This window comes from Lissotriton helveticus, chromosome 6 (assembly GCF_964261635.1).
Source record: "Lissotriton helveticus chromosome 6, aLisHel1.1, whole genome shotgun sequence".
NCBI classification, from domain to species: domain Eukaryota; kingdom Metazoa; phylum Chordata; class Amphibia; order Caudata; family Salamandridae; genus Lissotriton; species Lissotriton helveticus.
This window is the reverse complement of record NC_136067.1, coordinates 1,954,629,397-1,954,649,971: the sequence shown is the minus strand read 5'-3', so window position 1 is coordinate 1,954,649,971 and position 20,575 is coordinate 1,954,629,397.

Sequence of the window (20,575 nt, the reverse complement as noted above, 5' to 3'; positions counted from 1 at the left end):
GCAGGCCGTATCAGTGGGGTCATCGAAATGCATATTTAAGTCTCCTAAAAGAGAAAAATTATTTGAAGCGAGATAAAAGGGTGTAATGGAAGTAGCCAGGTTTGCAGCCCATGTGCTGGCATTTCCCGGAGGCCTATATATTAAGATGCCAGAGGCCGTGAAGTTGTGGTTAAGGGTCATTTTAAAGAAAGCAGCTTCACAATCAGGGATGTGGGCGGATTCAAATGTGCATGTGATCTTTCTGTTAAAAATAATAGCAATTCCTCCGCCAGTTTGACCGACACGGTCTCTCCTGACTATGGCATAATCAGGGGGGAGAGCAGTTGCTAAGTCGGGGCCGGAACTATCGTGCAGCCATGTTTCTGTTAAAAAGAGGGCACTAGGTTTGTGGTCGAGTAGAAGGTTAAATATGTCAAGCTTATGTTGTGGCAAGGATCTACAGTTGACGCTAAAAAACGAAAAATCTTGATTGTCAGACGTCCCTAGTAGTTTACAGTTAGGTTTACTACGTTGGGGATCAGGATGGGGCTGGAGATTGGTGAGAGCAAAACTGCAATTATCGCATCGGGAGTATCCGGTAGGCGAAGGCAGTAGTATAGTGCAATTTTTGTGGATTTTGGGGCGCAGGAGTTTGAGATACTCTGAGGACATACCTCTAACATATGGCTTAAATGTAGCATAGCTTTGTGCCCCGTGCCCCATACTGTCACGGACGGGCACAGACGGGCTCGTCTTTGGCGGGTCTTCTGCGCGGCTTTGGCGCGGATGCTGCGCGTCTTTGCTGCGCGTCATGGATGGCGTCAGGTTTAAGTAGAGGACGGGCTCTTGATCAGCACCGCCTCCACCCGCTCTGCCAATCGGTGCCTGCCTCGGCTGGGAAGCCGGAAGAAGGTGCCTCCCTGCGCCCTCCACTCAATCAAGCCTAGCGCTTGCGGTGGACCGGGGCTGCAGGGGTGAATAAAGTCACAGTGGTGAGTGGGTAGTTTTTTTAAAATACAGAGGTATAAGTAAACACAGTGCAAATTTGTAAAAATCAATCGGCGCAGTGTTTTAAAATAGGGCGCGCTTCATAAACCTGAAGTCGTTTAGTGAGCGCTGCTCTTGCTACAAATATCAGCATCAAACAGTAGGAAGTGCAAATCGTTTTTTCATTCGCACAACACACTTATATTAATAAATTTCAACAATCACATTCACCAGTTTCCTTCGTGCATGCGAGCGTCATCAGGGAGAGTGCAAAGTTCTATGGGTTTAAGTAGAGGACGGGCTCTTGATCAGCACCGCCTCCACCCGCTCTGCCAATCGGTGCCTGCCTCGGCTGGGAAGCCGGAAGAAGGTGCCTCCCTGCGCCCTCCACTCAATCAAGCCTAGCGCTTGCGGTGGACCGGGGCTGCAGGGGTGAATAAAGTCACAGTGGTGAGTGGGTAGTTTTTTTAAAATACAGAGGTATAAGTAAACACAGTGCAAATTTGTAAAAATCAATCGGCGCAGTGTTTTAAAATAGGGCGCGCTTCATAAACCTGAAGTCGTTTAGTGAGCGCTGCTCTTGCTACAAATATCAGCATCAAACAGTAGGAAGTGCAAATCGTTTTTTCATTCGCACAACACACTTATATTAATACATTTCAACAATCACATTCACCAGTTTCCTTCGTGCATGCGAGCGTCATCAGCAATTGCATTGCAATTTAAAAACTGGCTTCACCATTAGTTGTGTTTTAAAATTGTGATTCCAGAGACACCAAACTTGGTGGTATCAACTCTTCTCATGAGGAATTTGCACATATAAACTGTAATAAGGAAATTCCAATGTTATCTAATGGGAGTGATAGGTCTTGCAGTAGTGAAAAATGAAACTACTAGGACATATTAAACTAAAAAGTGTGTGTTCAACTTTTTAATTTCACTGCACTCTGCCCATTGGCTGTTCGGGGCCTAGCTTAGGGGAGACCTATATGTAATAAAAAGTAAGGTTTGGGCCAGGCATGTTTGTTAACTTGTCAGGTCATAAGAGCAGTTTAAAACTACACACAGGCTCTCCAGTGGCAGGCTGAGACATGTTTAATGGGATACTTAAGTGGGTGGCAAAACCAGTGCTGCCCACTGGTAGCTTTTGATTTACAGGCCCTGGTCATATGTTGTGCACTTTACTAGGTACTTACAAGTAAATGAAATATGCCAAATGTGGATAAACCAATGTTACCATTTTTTCATAAAGAGCACATGCACCTTAGCACTGGTTAGCAGTGGTAAAATGCTCAGATTCCCAAGGCCAGCAAAAACAAAGTCAGCTAAAACAGGAGGCCAGAAAGCAAAAAGTCAGAGAAAACCACACCAAGGATGCCAGGTCTAACAATAATGTTATGTTTTCATTTTCTATTTTTAATACTTTATATAAATTATATATTGGTAATTTTTCAAAATGTATTCATGGAAATCTTTTATACGTTTATTTTTTATTAATATAGCTTAGGGAAACTTAAATCTGAGATCCTTAATTTTTGTAGCTTATGCTAGAGTGGGAATAGTGGTGCCCACCCCTCCAATATCCAATACTTTATTTACTGTTCCTTAAGTCAGAGTGGGGATAGTAAATCTAACGCCTCCAAAATCCAACACTTTTTGTACTGTTGCACAGGTTGGAAGGGGAATTGTAAATATGCCCCTTTTCAATGACTAACACTTTCCGTGCTGTTGCTCAGATTCAGTTTGGGACTAAGGGCCATATGTATCAACATTCCGTTTTGCGATTCCTAAATAGAGATTTTTTTTTTTTATATTTCTTTTTATTAAAGTGAAAAACAAATGAACATGAAAGAAAAAACAGCACAAGGCAGTACATACATAAATGTGTCACATCACTGCGAGGATAGGGACATACAGATGCAATACAATCGACATAATCACGGGAGGGGCAGGGGAGAGGAATCTGAAACAGGAGAAATGCTTAAAGGGTTGCGGAGGGAACATCAGGTTGGGAGGGAAGCAGTTCAGTGTCGAAGTCCGCTTGGGGGGGAGTACATATCTCACCACGATACGAATTCCATTGGTTCCAGACCTTCCGCTATTTTCGAGGTCTGCCACGGGCAATGTACACCGTCTTCTCTCTGAACATGCACCAATCCATGTTTTGTTTCCATGCCAGAACCGTGGGCGGCCTCTGGGCAATCATGTTGCCCAGGGTTACCCATTGAAGCTGCGCCACATTGTAATCATTCGGCTCCCACACGTTCAACAAGCACCGCCTAGCCTCAGGCATCGACTTCACACCCGTGACCTCACTCATAACTTCATGCACACAAGTCCAATAGCGCGCCACCGTAGGACATTCCCAGATTATGTGGAAAAGGGTACCCACGAGGCCACAACCACGCCTACACAGCCCATCCAGAGAAAATACCATGTGCACCAGACACGGCCCTGTAACATAGACTCTGTGAAGAATTTTGAGTTGAACAAACCGAAGGCGCGCCGGAATTGCCACCTCCTTAGGAGAAGACACCGCCGCCTGCCAATCCTCATCATCCAGCTCCAAGCCATCACTAGTCCAAGCCTCTCGGAGACGACAGAGGAGGTCAACCCTGGTATTTATCAACTTTTTATATATTAGCGAAATCGTGCTGTCCGGGACATACCCGTCCAGTATACGGTCCTCAAGCGGGGATGCCTCCGGAATATCCACACCCACTGGAAAAACAGATAACAACGCATGATGGATTTGCGCGTAACGAAAAAATTCCCTAGCATTCAAGTCATACTCTACCTTCAGTTCCTCAAACTTCTTGACCCTACCTCCACACATCGGTCACCCTGCAGATACCGATTACGTCCCAATTATCGAATCCCTTCATTTTCCATAGGGACCCCAGTCTCTCAGACGCATACAACGGGGTCGCTCAAGTCAATTTATCCGTCCAACCCAGGGCGGCTGTGGCGCGATACCATACCTGTACTGCTATCCTGGTGGGGCCCGTGAGTGCCCTCCCCGCGGATCGTGCGTACAAAACCCTATTGTAGTCCCCGCCGGGCAACAACCACTTATCCATCTCAAACGCCGGATTTGGCACGGGACCATAAGTACAGTGGTTAATCGCCCCCATCTGAGAGGCCCAATAATAACGACGAATGTCAGGAAGCGCGATTCCACCATCATACCACGGGAGTGTCATCTTCGCGAGAGCAATACGGGGACGACCCCCCATAGCAATTGCCTCTGTAGACTTTCAACCTCCCGAAAGTAGCTAGCAGGCACAGTGTCGAAAGTGTTCTGCAATGCATATAAGAACTGGGGCAGCGACATCATCTTGAACAATGCCGCCCGTCCTAGAGGGGAGAGAGGGAGCCTACGCCAGGCGGCAATGTCAGACCTGAGGCGCTGAAGCGGAGGCAACAAATTACGCTCATAACGGAGTGCGGGGTCCAAGGTGATAAAGATCCCCAAATACTTGAATCCCTCCCGCACCACCTGTATAGGACATCCACGAGGCAAGAGGGGAGCATCGCCCGAGAGAACATAGATACAAGACTTAGACCAGTTAATGACAAGACCGGAATTTTTACGGAAAGAGTTCAGGACGTCAAACAGGACTACCAACGACTTCCGAGGGGACGTGAGATACAACAGGATATCATCCGCGTACAAAGACACACAGTCTTCAAAGTCTGAAGTCCATCGAACGCCCTTCAAAGACGGCTCCCACCTCAGCCAGGCCGCCAGGGGTTCCAAGGCGAGAGCAAAAAGAAGCGGGGATAAGGGGCGACCCTGGCGCGTCCCTCTGTCAAGGGTAAATGGAGCAGAAACTCGGCCGTTTACTACCACTTGAGCTAAAGGATCAGTGTAAAGCAACTTCACCCAGTTAATAAATACCGGGCCGAAACCGAATTTCGCGAGGGCCGCCCAAAGATATGGCCATTCCAGCGTATCAAACGCCATTGTGGCGTCCAAAGAAGCCAAAATGGCCAGCTCACGTAGCGTCGCCGCCCTCGCGAGGGCGCCGTGCAGGCGCCGGAGGTTCAGTGCCGTGTTGCGATGTGGTAGAAAACCGGATTGATCGGGGTGAACTAAGTCGCCGATGACGGTTATTAAGCGAGTAGCAAGCAATTTGGCCGGGATCTTAGGCTCGGCATTTAAAAGAGATATGGGTCTATATGAGGTGCAGCGGTCGCGCGGCCTCCCCTCCTTGTGTATTACAACAATAGAAGCCAGTCGTTGATCAGGAGGGAGGGAACCCGTTTCCAACGATTCCAAAAACATCGACCTAAGATAAGGGGCTATCACATCTGGGCGAAGCTTGTAGAGCTCAATGGGGAGTCCATTCGGGCCGGTGGCCTTCCCTGACCGAACCGCACGGATGGCATTCGCCACCTCCTCGACAGTAGGCGTGGCATCGAGGAGTTCCCTTTCAGGGTACGACAAACAAGGCAACGCGATATCCCGCAAAAGTAGCCGAGAGTCCTGCTCAGGTCTATCTGACACTGGGGAATAGACATCCCGGAAATACTCCGCAAAACACTCCACTATCTCAACAGGGCCAGTTATTCTCGCTCCATTCGCACTCTCAAGCACCGGAACCACACGACTAGCACACTCCTTCTTATCCAACCACGCAAGTAATTTCCCCGCTTTGTCACCCACATCATACAGACGTCCCTGCTGCTCTCTGCTCATTACTTTCGCAGCATCAGTAACCAGTGCTCTATAATCGAGTTGCTTAAGACTAAGGAGGTGCAGCCTATCTTGGGTAACCCCCGAATCAAACTCCCCTTCCAAAGCAGTTATTTCATTTTCAATTCGAACAACCGCCTCCTGTGTACGTTTCTTAACATTGCTAACTAAGGAAAGGGCCTGGCCCCGAATGACAGTCTTGTACGCTTCCCACGGTGAGACAGAGGAGGACACAGAGCCCACATTCTCCGCAAAGTAATGATCCAGCGCTTTGATCAGTTCCGCCCGCACCTTAGGGTCCCGGAGGTACCAGGGGTAAATCGGAGCCACCCGACCCTCCGTTCCCAGCTTCGTGTCCATGACCAACCATAAGGGGGAGTGATCCGATATGCCCCTGGCCAGATGTTTAATCTCCCTAATAGAGGAGGCCTGCGGAGAGGGCACCAGCACATAATCTAGTCTGGAGAGACTACCGTGGGCACCGGAATGGAACGTGTATTGCAACTGCCCCAGGTGGAGCAATCTCCAACAATCGACCAATCCCAGAGTGTCCAAGAAGTTACCCAGCCAGGATTGAGACTTCGCAATTTCCCTGGGAGGGTAGCGATCACACATCCCGGACACCACTGAATCAAAATCTCCACCCACCACCAGCTGACCCTCCGGAACTCCCAGGATCACTTTCCCCAAATCGGCGAAAGTAGTAGTCTGCAAACCAGGTGGAACATAGACAGAGAGGAGGGTGATGACCCTCCCCTCCCAGCGCCCGACAATGGCGGCGTACCGCCCTCTATCATCGAGGATAATATCGTCAACCTCAAGAGGGAGGGAGTTCCTGACTAGAATACCAACCCCTGAGAGCCAGAGGTGAATCCGGAGTGCGCTAAGAGACGATAACCACGCCTGTTCATAGCATGGCATGTATTGCCTATTAAGTGCGTCTCCTGATTCAACACCACATCAGGGGATAAACGACGTAGCAGTTGTAATACCACCCCTCGTTTTATCCTATCTCCCAACCCATTGACGTTCCAACACAATAGCCTCAATCCCCTACCCCATCCCAGAAACCAATCCCACCCCCATCCCACAACAGATGCAACACAGAGCTACAGTAGATCATCAGTACAGTGCCTTGAGAGAAACAAAAGAACACTAACTTTGCCCCGTCTACCCCCCAACAGTTCCCAACAACCCACCCCCCACCCTGCACCCCTGCGTGAGACTAAAAAGCCACCCCAACTTGCAGTGTGCCTGTCGCCCTAACACACAACTAATCTACGAAAAGAACCCTAGAGGAGGAAAGACCCACCCACCCCCCGCCCAACCCCCGAAAGACAGTACATTAGCAAACAAATATGCATAGCATCAAACCGCTGCCAAAAGTCAATATGTTGATCCGGGAGCCGATCTCACCCCCTATTCCTGCTCCACCGGGCCACCCTCGGCCCCTACTGAATACTCAGAGTGTTCTTGTCGCATGGGCAGTGTGTCAAGCCAGTCTCCTGCAGCCTCAGGATGGTTAAAGAAGAATGTCCGGTCTTCGTACACCACACGTAGCCGGGCCGGGAAGAGCATAGCATACTTCATGTCCCTGTCTCTTAATCTCTTTTTCACCCCTTGGAACCCCATTCGCTGTTTCTGTACCTGCTGGGTGAAGTCCGGGTAAAAACTCACTGCAGTGTTTTCAAAGGCAGTGGGACCACTCTGGCGCGACGCTTGCAGGATCGCGTCTCTGTCCCGAAAGTTGAAAATCCTAGCAATAATGGGTCGCGGGGTGGCCCCCTGCTTGGTCATTCCTCCCGGTATCCTATGTGCCCGTTCCACAGCGAAGAACTTACTGAGACCCTTGGGGGCGAGGTGGTTCACAACAAGGTCCTCCACAAGCAGGTCAACCGAAGAGGCATCCGTTTTTTCAGGGACACCGACCACACGAATGTTGTTCCGTCGTGCACGGCTTTCAAAATCTTCAAGGCGTCGGGAGAAAAAATCGTGCGAGGATCGCAGGTTACCGACCTCCGCCTGTAGATCAGAGACGTCGGTGGTGAGACTGGAGGTCTTTAAATCGAGAGATTTGACCTTTTCATTGGTCTTAGCTAGATCTGCCCTGATCAGAGTGACATCAATAGCAACTGTGTCCAGTTTGTGGGCCAGGGCTTCGTACTGTTGACCCAGCGAGGCCTTCATGCCAGCAATGGCGCCCATGACATCACGCAGCGTCAGGTCCTCACCCGTCAAGGAATCATCTCCGACGTTGCTCGGGGGTTTATTCGGTCCCCCTGGAGAGCCCTTGGAAAGAGTGTATCTGTCCATAACGTTGGACTGTACGGAGCTCCCACGGAGAGCCGGCTTGGTCTTGAGCTTCTCACCCTCGGGCTTGGTGGCCATCTTGGGTTCAGCGCCCTGGAGGGGAGCCTTGGACCTGGTAAAAATGGCTACACTCGATGCGACCAAAACGGGTCCTCAGGATAAAGTGGGCACTTCACACCACATGATAAACCACAGTAGGCCAGCGCAGAACTCGGGTTGAAGCAGGAGAGCAGAATGTGACCAGTGCGGGTCAGGGCAAACCAGAGTCGGAGAGGTCTCAAAGCCAAAAACGAAACCGAAAGTGAATGGCAGAGTGAGAAGACTCGGGCAAGCCGTTGTTGTCCGATTACTGCCCGGCTGGCAGAGAAATCGAGCCCGGGTCAGCACCAAGGAGCAGGCCAGAAAAGTTCAGGAGCCCGTAACTTCGGCTCCCAAGATCCAACTCGAAATCCGAAAACAGCTAGTAGGTCAGCCAGGTTGTGCCAGTAACGACTCGTCGTCGTGGACAGGATAAGATGCAGGATAAACGGCGGAGGCGGCGAAGGTCCGGGAGCCCTGTGCTCACGCGACCATTCTGGTTGCGCGCGAAGCTCCTCCTCCCTAAATAGCGATTTTTAAGGAATTGCTATTTAGAAATCGCAAAATTGTATGTATGTAGAAATCAGCTTCTTTTTAGCGATTTCTTAAAATTCCTTAATTGTGATTAGCAAATTGCTAATCGCAATTAAGGAATAATTTCCCATTCATTTCTATGGGCCAGGAGGCCCATAGGAATGAAGGGGAAATTTGCGATTCGCAATTTGCTAATCGCAAATTGTGAATCTTTTCAAGGGTGCAGGGGTGTCCAAAGGACACCCTGTTGCACCCCTAAAATCGGCATGGGTGCACATGTGGCGCACATACATGCCCTAAGGGCATGTATGTGCGTCACATGGCACTTAAAAAATTGGAAATATATGCATTTTGAAAGGAATTCGCAACTTACCACCAACTAGAAGTTGGTGGTAATTTGCGATTCCTTAAGGCCAATTTGCTAATTTTTTTGGCTTCTTGCATTGCATTTAAGGAATCGCAATTTTGCGATTCCTTATTTTTCAATCAGATTTGCTTGATGCATACCATTAGTCCAAATTGCATTCGCAAACGCCGAAATTCTGCGAATTTTGGCGTTTGCGAATTCAATTTGGCTTGATACATATGGCCCTTATAAAACATTTCACTCCAAAGTCCAACATTTTCCCTACTGTAGCTAAGGTTGTAGTGGGAATAGTAGGAAATCTGCCTTTTCTCTATATGGCAATCTCAGATTTTGTGCTTTTTTTCTGGACCCTTTACTTTTGCTGGCTTTAGAATTCAGTGCACTTTTCTCTTGCAGGAGCAAAGTGCCTGTGCTCGCCCTTTAAAGATGGTGGAATTGGCATATTCCTAATTGGTATATTTAACTTGCCTATGAGTCCCTAATATATGGTAAAAAACATACCCAATCCCTGAAAGTTAAATGCCACTAGTGGACTGTAGCACCTCTTGTGCCACCCACTACACTGGCAGTGCAAACATGAATTCAGGCCTATCACTGTAGCCTGACTGCAGCAGTTTAAAATCTGCAACTTGACCTGTCAGAATAACCCCTTTTGGCAGGTTCAAATGTCCATTGTATATATTAATAAGTAACTCCTCTGTAGGCCTTGTAGTCCAAAAGGCTGGGTGCATGGTATTTAAAAGTGGGATTGGTAGGAACTGAATATTACCATGTTCCTACAGTGATAGGGCTCATGAAAGCTATTTTCACTGTGGCAGGACTAACAGTTTTACAGAGAAAGGCTGAGTGCAGATTAAAATCTTAATACTGTATCTCTGGAATGGGACCAGCTAGAAAAATTATATAATAACTATTTTAAATAATTATTAAAAATCAAATACAATGGTGAAGTCTATTTTTTTGTAATACTAAGGAGAAAATAGCCATTTGGAACGTTACCTTTTCCCTGCTTGACGTCCATGAAGGCTAATTGGCATTGGTTCTCAAGGTTCTCCCAGCCAGTAATTAGCTTTGTATTGGTGTGAAGTACCTCCCAAGAGCTAGCATTTGGTTGACCTGAAAGGGCAGAGGTGACTCCTCTGAACTCCTCAGAATATGCAGGATAGGGGCCCTGGTCATCCTCTTTGAACTTTGCTTGCCACGTCTCCTGGGTTTACATATAACACTTGGGGTACATTGACAGGGGAGAGAACAGGATGCCAAGTCAATACTTGCAGATCCACTGTCAGGTTGAAGAAAGACTCAGCTTTTATTCTACCAGACATTTGTCCCTGGGTTTACATATGACCCAGTACTTGAAAGGCTGGCAAGACAATCCTTGTGGATCCACTTTCTGGTAGAATAGATTCTATTGACCACCTTCTAGTGGAGTAGAAGATGCAAGGCGACGCAAGGAGGAAGAGGAGCAGGGAGCTGGAAGCAGGTCTGCAGGAGCGGGCCAGCAGGAACGGGCTGGCAGGAGCATTGCCAAGCATAACCAAGCAGAAACAGAGCAGTGGCAGAGTGGACCCATAGCAGAGCCAGCACAGGGGAGTGGCGGGGGTGGGAGTTAGCTGAGCAGTGTGCTTCTACTGTCTGCTGAAGCGTAGGGCCCGGTTGGCATTCCTGCTCCTTCCTATGCCCTTGTCTTTCTGAGCTCTTGGGTGCTCTGCCCATTCACTGAGCGTCACATGGCAAGCTCTTGTATGATAGACTTTGTAGGGTAGAGCAGCAGGTGCAGAGGCAGCCAGCCCTTTGGTGCTCCCTCTTTCCCACTCATGTCTTTTGCCATCCTGCCATCTTCTTTTTCACAGCCACATCTGCCTGCCTGCTACTTGTGCTAGCCATCCTAGCCACCCCTGGTACTTCTGGTCACTCCAGATCAACAGGGGGAGTAACTGAAGTTCACAGCCCCAAGTGACTTTTGCTGTTGCAGCCTTGAGCGAAATCCTATTTTTACCAAGTTCAAGGCACACAACAATACATTCAAAGCTACATTAGGAAATTATTTCATAGCAAAGAAAAATCCTGGGATTCTCGTTCCTCTTATGATGTGTTCTTTAATTCTCTTGTAGCCATGTGCCAACGTGTTTCATCGCAGCAGGGGAATCACTCCTTGCAACTTCCTCAGGGCTGCTATACTTCAAAGATCTCCCAAGGGATCCTCCTAAAAACCGGCATCTTTATCCGGGATGGATTGACTCGTACACGAGGAGACGCCACGAGAGAAACCAAATGATACTGAATAGGAGTTGGAAACTAATTAGCTGCTTTTTTTATTCTCGCATTTTGAGGCGCGAGGGGAATAACTTGGGGCACACTTTGTGGATAACAACCATAGGATACCCCAAAAGAAAAATGAGAACATTTAAACCTTTACGGACTCAGTTTTGAGAACCAGCAGTTAGGAGGATCCCTTGGGAGATCTTTGAAGTATAGCAGCCCTGAGGAAGTCGCAAGGGGTGATTCCCCTGCTGCAATGAAACGTGTTGGCGTATGGCTAAAAGAGAATTAAAGAACACATCATATGAGGAACAAGGATCCCAGCATTTTTCTTTGCTATGAAATAATTGCCTAATATAGCTTTGAATGTATTGTTGTGTGTCTTGAACTTGGTAAAAATATTGTTTCAATCGATCTGATTGATAAATTTGGGGGAGTTGGGTGTTTTCTCCCTCTGTCAAGAGCACCGCACAGTTTTATTCTGACAAAACGTGACAGTGTATTCCATGTACAGCGCCTGAGACTCATACACCCGCATCAGTAGAACTGAGCGGAGTCATGTAGGATTGCTGGTTCCTGAGCCCTCCTCGGGCACCGTACTGTTGTGACTACAGGTGGTTAAAGAGTTAATCCCTGTTATATGCATTAGTGTTTTGCGGCGGGGATGTGGAGAGTCCCCCACCTTTCTTTGTGAAGGCAGCCTCAGCAGGGTCTGTTATCACTATCTACTGGACGTCATGATGACTACTCGCCACAGACAAAAATACTCCTATGAAAAAAAACAACTTCTAAATCAGACCCAGAGCTGCTGTGTACCCTACACAGTTTCAATTCAAAGCTGGCATGGAGTCCTGGTAAACTGTTGTTGACATGAGCATCACAAGGAGGATCAAAAGTGACCACGACCTCCTAAAAGTGGAGCTAAATATCCAGCTTTAGTGTGTTCAGTATCTAGAAACATCTTGCACCCTTGAGGTGGCTAAAGTTATTGTGATGTTGAATAGGAAGAATATTCCATGGCAGAACATCTGCCGTCCTGCAAAATATGATCAGTGCAGAGTGGATGATGGATGGAAATGTGAATCTGAAGAATTATTAAGACTTCAGGTGTCAGTAACCCCTGTTGACGTCCACAAGCTGGAAAATGCATTTAAATGAGCCTCAAACTTGGCCCAAAACAGTAAATCTATCTTGGGAAGGAATTTGTACACATGAAAAATACTAACATCGAGTGGTTTGACAGTGAATGCTTAAAATTAAAGAAATCACGAGCCAATGGCCATGCCCCAGATAGTAAAAACACTTGGGCGGCAGTAATGTACAAAGGAACGCACTTCAAATGAGTATATAATCAGATTGGGTAGTCAAATAGTATTTTCAATTTCGTAATTCACAAAGGACAAAACGGCAATTAATTGTGGTGCCACTCAGTATAAAAATGCACCTTACTACCTAGATGCCTGACTACACAGATCCTGCATTGCATTCACCGTGATAAACAATATAATATACAAATATCCCGGCACTCAAAAGTAAAGACTCTATTCATATTTCTATAAAGCCAAAACAAGCTGCATTACGTAGTATCAACATATCACTGGCAACAGACAAATTTGGGTTCATACAGAAACTGTAATTTTTAATTTAGAAAGACATTGTATAAGACATCACAGTTTTCAAACAAGACCAAAAAAGAACCAATGTCCCTAGAATAAGTGTAACAATGAAGAGACTGTTCATAAAAAGATGGTTGTAGCTTTATGGTCTTGATACAATTGCGCAACAGCCGACACGTGTTTCGTCACGTCAAGTGACTTCCTCAAGGCTCTTTCAAATTTAAGGGTTCAGTGGCTGCACGTGTACTTGATTCCGAATGTCTTCTCAGACAAAGACCAATTGTAACCAGAAATTTCCTGATTTATAAGATGTTGGCCACCTATTTTCTTAATTTGAGTTACGGGAGAACTGCCAGCACAGGTAGTTCAAACAGTATATGATAAAAGTGTTCTGTATTATGTCCCAAATTATACATGTTACAACAGTATGCTAAGCCCAAAAAGCTTTTTTGATATGTATTTGTCCCCGTTGGCAACCTTCATTCCATCATACGAAGTCTTTTCCCCAAAGAGCGAAAATACTTTTTAACAGTCTCTTGTGTGAGGTACACATTTATTGGGTTCCCCATGGGCTATGATAGGTATTCTGTATAAAGTTACAATAGCGTCGGCTCGGCAGGACGCGTCCGGTAGGGCTTAGCATACTGTTGTAACACGTATAATTTGGGACATAATACAGAAAACGTAACTCAAATTATGAAAATAGGTGGACGACATCTTATAAATCAGGGAATTTCTGATTACAAGTGGTCTTTGTCTGAGAAGACATTGGGAATCAAGTACACCTGCAGCCACTGAAACCTTAAATTTGAAAGAGCCTTGAGGAAGTCACTTGACGTGACGAAACACGTGTCAGCTGTTGCGCAATTGGATCAAGACCATAAAGCTACAGCCATCTTTTTATGAACAGTCTCTTCAATGTTACACTTATTCTAGGGACATTGGTTCTTTTTTGGTCTTGTTTGAAAACTGTGATGTCTTATACAATGTCTTTCCAAATTAAAAATTACAGTTTTTGTATGAACCCAAATCTGTCTGTTGCCAGTAATATCTTGATACTACCTAATGCAGCTTGTTTTGGCTATATATAAATACGAATAGAGTATTTACTTTTGAGTGCCAGGATATTTGTATGTTATAATGCCCCAGATAGTATCCCCCAGTGGAGAGGAATGACTTTTAGCATTGAAGAAAGAATAAAAACAACTAATTAAACACAACAAATACATTTTAATGTCAAAACATGGAGAGCCCTTGAGCTAGCAATACAAGATACGAATACAAAGTGCTTATGGGGCTTTGTTTAGATGGGGCTGTGAAGGACCGGGTAAAACCCTTGAAATGGGTATTCAATGGCACTCCTGCGTAGAGTACTTCAAGGCCAGGTCTAATCCATCCTATCTAAGTAAACAAAATGCACAGTTTGTCCTCCCCAGGGCTTAAGGACTGAAATTGTGCCCTAATTTGCTAACAATAATTTCTGCACAAACTGGAAATTCATACCAAGAATTTACAGAAGATGAAGTCCGAATAATCATTCTTAGCCAAAAACAAATGAAAGCCCCAGGCCTTGAAAGAATTCCAACAGATATATTTTGTAATCATTTGACCTTTTGGGTGCGCATGTTGACCACACGTTCAATGCCTTCTGGGAGTTTGGTGAGATCCCTGCATCTTGGGGATCTGCAGTTGCTGTTGCTGCTGCACCAAAAAAGTCCACCCAACGATATGACGAACTATCTCCCTATCTCATGGTTGGACGGCGCTGAAAATATTGATGCCATGTTACTACTGACCGGTACAAAAGGGGTTGGTGATGGACGGAGCAGCTGAATCAATCAAACACTCACACCCAGTCAAAAGATCTGGGTTTAATCCATCACCGTTCTTTAGCCCACTCTGCCACCCCAGTTCAGACATGGCTATATGCAAATCAGTCTGACCCTGTGCCTCATGGGAACAGTCCAGCCCGAACGGCCAAGCCATGTCTTCCCTGGACCGGAAACAAGCTTCCGAGGACCGGTTTCTGGCATTCCAGCCGTCTTCAGCCCGGCTTGCTTGAATCCAGTGGCAAAGTGAGCAAGGGACTCACGTCTGAGCATACCCTGCCACACTTATGGTGGCCAAAAGCAGTACAAAAGGGGGTGGTGATGGACGGAGCATCTGAATCAATCAAACACTCACACCCAGTCAAAAGATCTGGGTTTAATCCATCACTGTTCTTTAGCCCACTCTGCCACCCCAGTTCAGACATGGCTATATGCAAATCAGTCTGACCCTGTGCCTCATGGGAACAGTCCAGCCCGAACTGCCAAGCCATGTCTTCCCTGGACCGGAAACAAGCTTCCGAGGACCGGTTTCTGGCATTCCAGCCGTCTTCAGCCCGGCTTGCTTGAATCCAGTGGCAAAGTGAGCAAGGGACTCACGTCTGAGCATACCCTGCCACACTTATGGTGGCCAAAAGCGGTACAAAAGGGGGTGGTGATGGACGGAGCATCTGAATCAATCAAAAACTCACACCCAATCAAAAGATCTGGGTTTAATCCATCACCGTTCTTTAGCCCACTCTGCCACCCCAGTTCAGACATGGCTATATGCAAATCAGTCTGACCCTGTGCCTCATGGGAACAGTCCAGCCCGAACTGCCAAGCCATGTCTTCCCTGGACCGGAAACAAGCTTCCGAGGACCGGTTTCTGGCATTCCAGCCGTCTTCAGCCCGGCTTGCTTGAATCCAGTGGCAAAGTGAGCAAGGGACTCACGTCTGAGCATACCCTGCCACACTTATGGTGGCCAAAAGCGGTACAAAAGGGGGTGGTGATGGACGGAGCATCTGAATCAATCAAACACTCACAACTAGTCAAAAGATCTGGGTTTAATCCATCACCGTTCTTTAGCCCACTCTGCCACCCCAGTTCAGACATGGCTATATGCAAATCAGTCTGACCCTGTGCCTCATGGGAACAGTCCAGCCCGAACTGCCAAGCCATGTCTTCCCTGGACCGGAAACAAGCTTCCGAGAACCGGTTTCTGGCATTCCAGCCGTCTTCAGCCCGGCTTGCTTGAATCCAGTGGCAAAGTGAGCAAGGGACTCACATCTGAGCATACCCTGCCACACTTATGGTGGCCAAAAGCGGTACAAAAGGGGGTGGTGATGGACGGAGCATCTGAATCAATCAAACACTCACACCCAGTCAAAAGATCTGGGTTTAATCCATCACCGTTCTTTAGCCCACTCTGCCACCCCAGTTCAGACATGGCTATATGCAAATCAGTCTGACCCTGTGCCTCATGGGAACAGTCCAGCCCGAACTGCCAAGCCATGTCTTCCCTGGACCGGAAACAAGCTTCCGAGGACTGGAATGCCGGAAACCGGTCCTCGGAAGCTTGTTTCCGGTCCAGGGAAGACATGGCTTGGCAGTTCGGGCTGGACTGTTCCCATGAGGCACAGGGTCAGACGGATTTGCATATAGCCATGTCTGAACTGGGGTGGCAGAGTGGGCTAAAGAACGGTGATGGATTAAACCCAGATCTTTTGACTGGGTGTGAGTGTTTGATTGATTCAGATGCTCCGTCCATCACCACCCCCTTTTGTACCGCTTTTGGCCGCCATAATTGTGGCAGGGTATGCTCAGACGTGAGTCCCTTGCTCACTTTGCCACTGGATTCAAGCAAGCCGGGCTGAAGACGGCTGGAATGCCAGAAACCGGTCCTCGGAAACTTGTTTCTGGTCCAGGGAAGACATGGCTTGGCAGTTCGGGCTGGACTGTTCCCATGAGGCACAGGGTCAGACTGATTTGCATATAGCCATGTCTGAACTGGGGTGGCAGAGTGGGCTAAAGAACGGTGATGGATTAAACCCAGATCTTTTGACTGGGTGTGAGTGTTTGATTGATTCAGATGCTCCGTCCATCACCAGCCCCTTTTGTACCGCTTTTGGCCGCCATAAGTGTGGCAGGGTATGCTCAGACGTGAGTCCCTTGCTCACTTTGCCACTGGATTCAAGCAAGCCGGGCTGAAGACGGCTGGAATGCCAGAAACCGGTCCTCGGAAGCTTGTTTCCGGTCCAGGGAAGACATGGCTTGGCAATTCGGGCTGGACTGTTCCCATGAGGCACAGGGTCAGACTGATTTGCATATAGCCATGTCTGAACTGGGGTGGCAGAGTGGGCTAAAGAACGGTGATGGATTAAACCCAGATCTTTTGACTGGGTGTGAGTGTTTGATTGATTCAGATGCTCCGTCCATCACCACCCCCTTTTGTACCGCTTTTGGCCGCCATAAGTGTGGCAGGGTATGCTCAGACGTGAGTCCCTTGCTCACTTTGCCACTGGATTCAAGCAAGCCGGGCTGAAGACGGCTGGAATGCCAGAAACCGGTCCTCGGAAGCTTGTTTCCGGTCCAGGGAAGACATGGCTTGGCAGTTCGGGCTGGACTGTTCCCATGAGGCACAGGGTCAGACTGATTTGCATATAGCCATGTCTGAACTGGGGTGGCAGAGTGGGCTAAAGAACGGTGATGGATTAAACCCAGATCTTTTGACTGGGTGTGAGTGTTTGATTGATTCAGATGCTCCGTCCATCACCACCCCCTTTTATACCGCTTTTGGCCGCCATAAGTGTGGCAGGGTATGCTCAGACGTGAGTCCCTTGCTCACTTTGCCACTGGATTCAAGCAAGCCGGGCTGAAGACGGCTGGAATTCCAGAAACCGGTCCTCGGAAGCTTGATTCCGGTCCAGGGAAGACATGGCTTGGCGGTTCGGGCTGGACTGTTCCCATGAGGCACAGGGTCAGACTGACTTGCATATAGCCATGTCTAAACTGGGGTGGCAGAGTGGGCTAAAGAACGGTGATAGATTAAACCCAGATCTTTTGACTGGGTGTGAGTGTTTGATTGATTCAGATGGTCCGTCCATCACCACCCCCTTTTGTACCAACATGTTACTACTGACCCACATAGAATCCTGGGTCGACAACTACAAGATCTTGTTGTCATTGCAAGCTAGTTTCTACAAGTCACAAGGCATGATTGAGCATACAATAAGACTCTACGGTGTCTGTTTGAAGTATACACTCATATACAAAATGCTATTTTCTTTTGGGCCTACATTCATTCTGTGGACAGATCAGAGCTCTAGCAGGCCCTAGATGATCTCTGCCTTTGTACAAATCTCATGAATGAAGTGAAAAAACTTCATTCAGGCACCATGGGGACAGTGAGATTTGGCCGAAAGGGTGAGTTTACATCAAGCTTTGTTATAAAAACCTAGGCATCTGGCAAGGATGCGATTTAGCGCCCTTGCTACTTATTCGTTTCATCGACACATCGGGAAGCGACTCCTGATGCTAAATCTGCAAGTCCTAACCATAGTGGGGGATAAAACAGAGATCCCACTGTTTGCCAATGATGCTATATTGTTGGCCAGCACAGACCTATCTATGCACAGTTTAATCAAGGGCTATTGAAAATGACTACTACTAAATCGTGATCAAGGTTAGTGAACCAAAGGGGGAGATTTACTAAGATTTTGCACTGTGTTTTGAGATTCAGATCGGCACATAATCTTTTTCCCCCAATTTACTTTACAGTGCTAAATTTGTTTAGCGCTGGAAATAAGGGAGAAGTAATGTGAAGCAGCGCATAGCCATACTTTACGCAATGGGGCGTACCAAGGGTGGTGCATGGGCGTTCTCATGCAACCACCCAAGGTTTCTCAAACTAAACCCAATTTACTAAAAAAAGTAGATTGGGTTTAATGTGAGAAAACCATACCCTTTTCAAGTAGGTGCAAGGAAGGAGAAATGCTTTCATTTCTCCTTCCTTTTCCGACTTTGCAGGTGTGATGCACTTTACAGCAAACATACAAAGTGGAAAACAGTTTCAAGTCAGTCTAAGCATGGTATTTTGTACTGGAGGGGTTCCTTCCAGTACACAACCTATGCTAGACTCACAGAGACACCCCTGCATCATGGCGCAAAGGTGTCGCTGTGGCACACGGCAGCTGATATCAGCGCCGGCGCTTTGTTCTTTCTCTAACTATGCTTGGGTTGTTTTGCACATAAATGTTTTGGGCCTTTTTTGGATGTTTGTCAGCCTATTTTACGGCCTCCTGGGTCCAGTTTTCTGTTGATTTCCCTGTTTGTAAGGCAAACATTGTCTCCAGCAAGCACAAAGCCATTCAGTCTTCCAGAGTTTCTATACAAGTTCACAACTGCCTCAATTTGAAAACATTGGCCATTTCTTTAAAGGTATTTAATACCCTTACGGGATCCATTCTTATTTTGGTGCACAAGCATATTATTCTCTATCCCAGCCTGACCCAGGTGCACACACTTGTGTTTCAACATACATAGAAGTTTTTCTGTAAGCATGTATTGGAACATTCAATTTGGGTTTCTGGTTTTTTTTTTTTTACGTACACCTTCACGTATTTTACACTAAGCATTTTGGGGCAGATTTACAAGCCTCTTGCGCTGCTTTTAGGCTGCTGTTGCGTCACTTTTGTGATGCAGTGGCGGCACAAAGCCAGCGCCATGCTGCGGGGTATTTACAACATGACGCATCTGGGAGTTGTGTCAAGTTGTAAATCCCTGCGCCACATGTAGGCATTCCGGCGCAGGGTGGGGCGTTCCGGCGCAGGAACGCCTCCTAAAGGTGGCTGAGTGAAATCTACAAGTCACTTTTAAGGCCATGGTGCGTCAAAACCCTGCGCCTGCTTGAAGCAGGACATGCTGGAGCTTGCAACGCAAATCCAGTAATGTGCCGCCTTTAGATGGGGGATGCGACACGCATCAGCCCATCCGTGCGCCGCATTGTAAATGCAGCGCATTGGTGGTGGCGCATGGGTGGACAGATGCATCGCAACTCTTCTGGCGCTTCCCTGCTGATTAGCAGAGATGCGCCAGAAGTAGTAAATCCGCCCCTGTATTCTTACAAATACATTAGTGTCTGTCCGTAGATATTCACCAATGTATATAGCAGTGAGTGTACAATGATGGGATTGGTCTACTGTGCATTCTGTCATGGTTGATGCTAACTGCAAGCCAGTGTTAGGGAAATTCGAGAGTCCAAAGTCACATTTTACAGTGAAATATAAACATTTGATTTATTTCCAGTTAGGCAATTTGCTTTATAATATGGCATTACCCCAAAGAGGCGCACAGGCCTGTTTAAGCTATATAATATGTGCTCCGCTTAAATATTATATATTTAATTATAGGGACCCCAAAAAAATGTATTGGTGAATAGAAAGGCCTGTCACTGTGCAAGTGTGTCAGCAATGCACATCTGGGGTTTTCCTCGGGCGTAAACTACCTCTGAAGCTCATATCCACTGGCCTTATAGCTAACCTTTCAGCTTACAAGAAATTGCTGTAAATGTGAAACTAAAACTAAACTGAAAATACATTGGGAGTCATACAAGTGCTTCGTAAACAATACAACAAACAATAGTTGCAGGCGAAAAGATAACAAAGCCTGACACAGGGAGCATTTATTTATTTTATTTTATTAAAATTTATAACGCGCAAGAGCTACCCGCAGTGGGTTTCCCGGCGCAAGGGATAGACTGAAGAAGAAAGAGCCAACCTCTCAAAAAACCGCACCATGAATCAACCAAAGCTGCATGCGAATCATTGGAAAAGTATGGTTTTCAATTTTTTCCTAAAACAAAGAAAATTTGTTTCTGACTTCACAGTGATGGGTAACGCGTTCCAGTATTTAGGGCCTAGATGGCAAAAGGCCCGA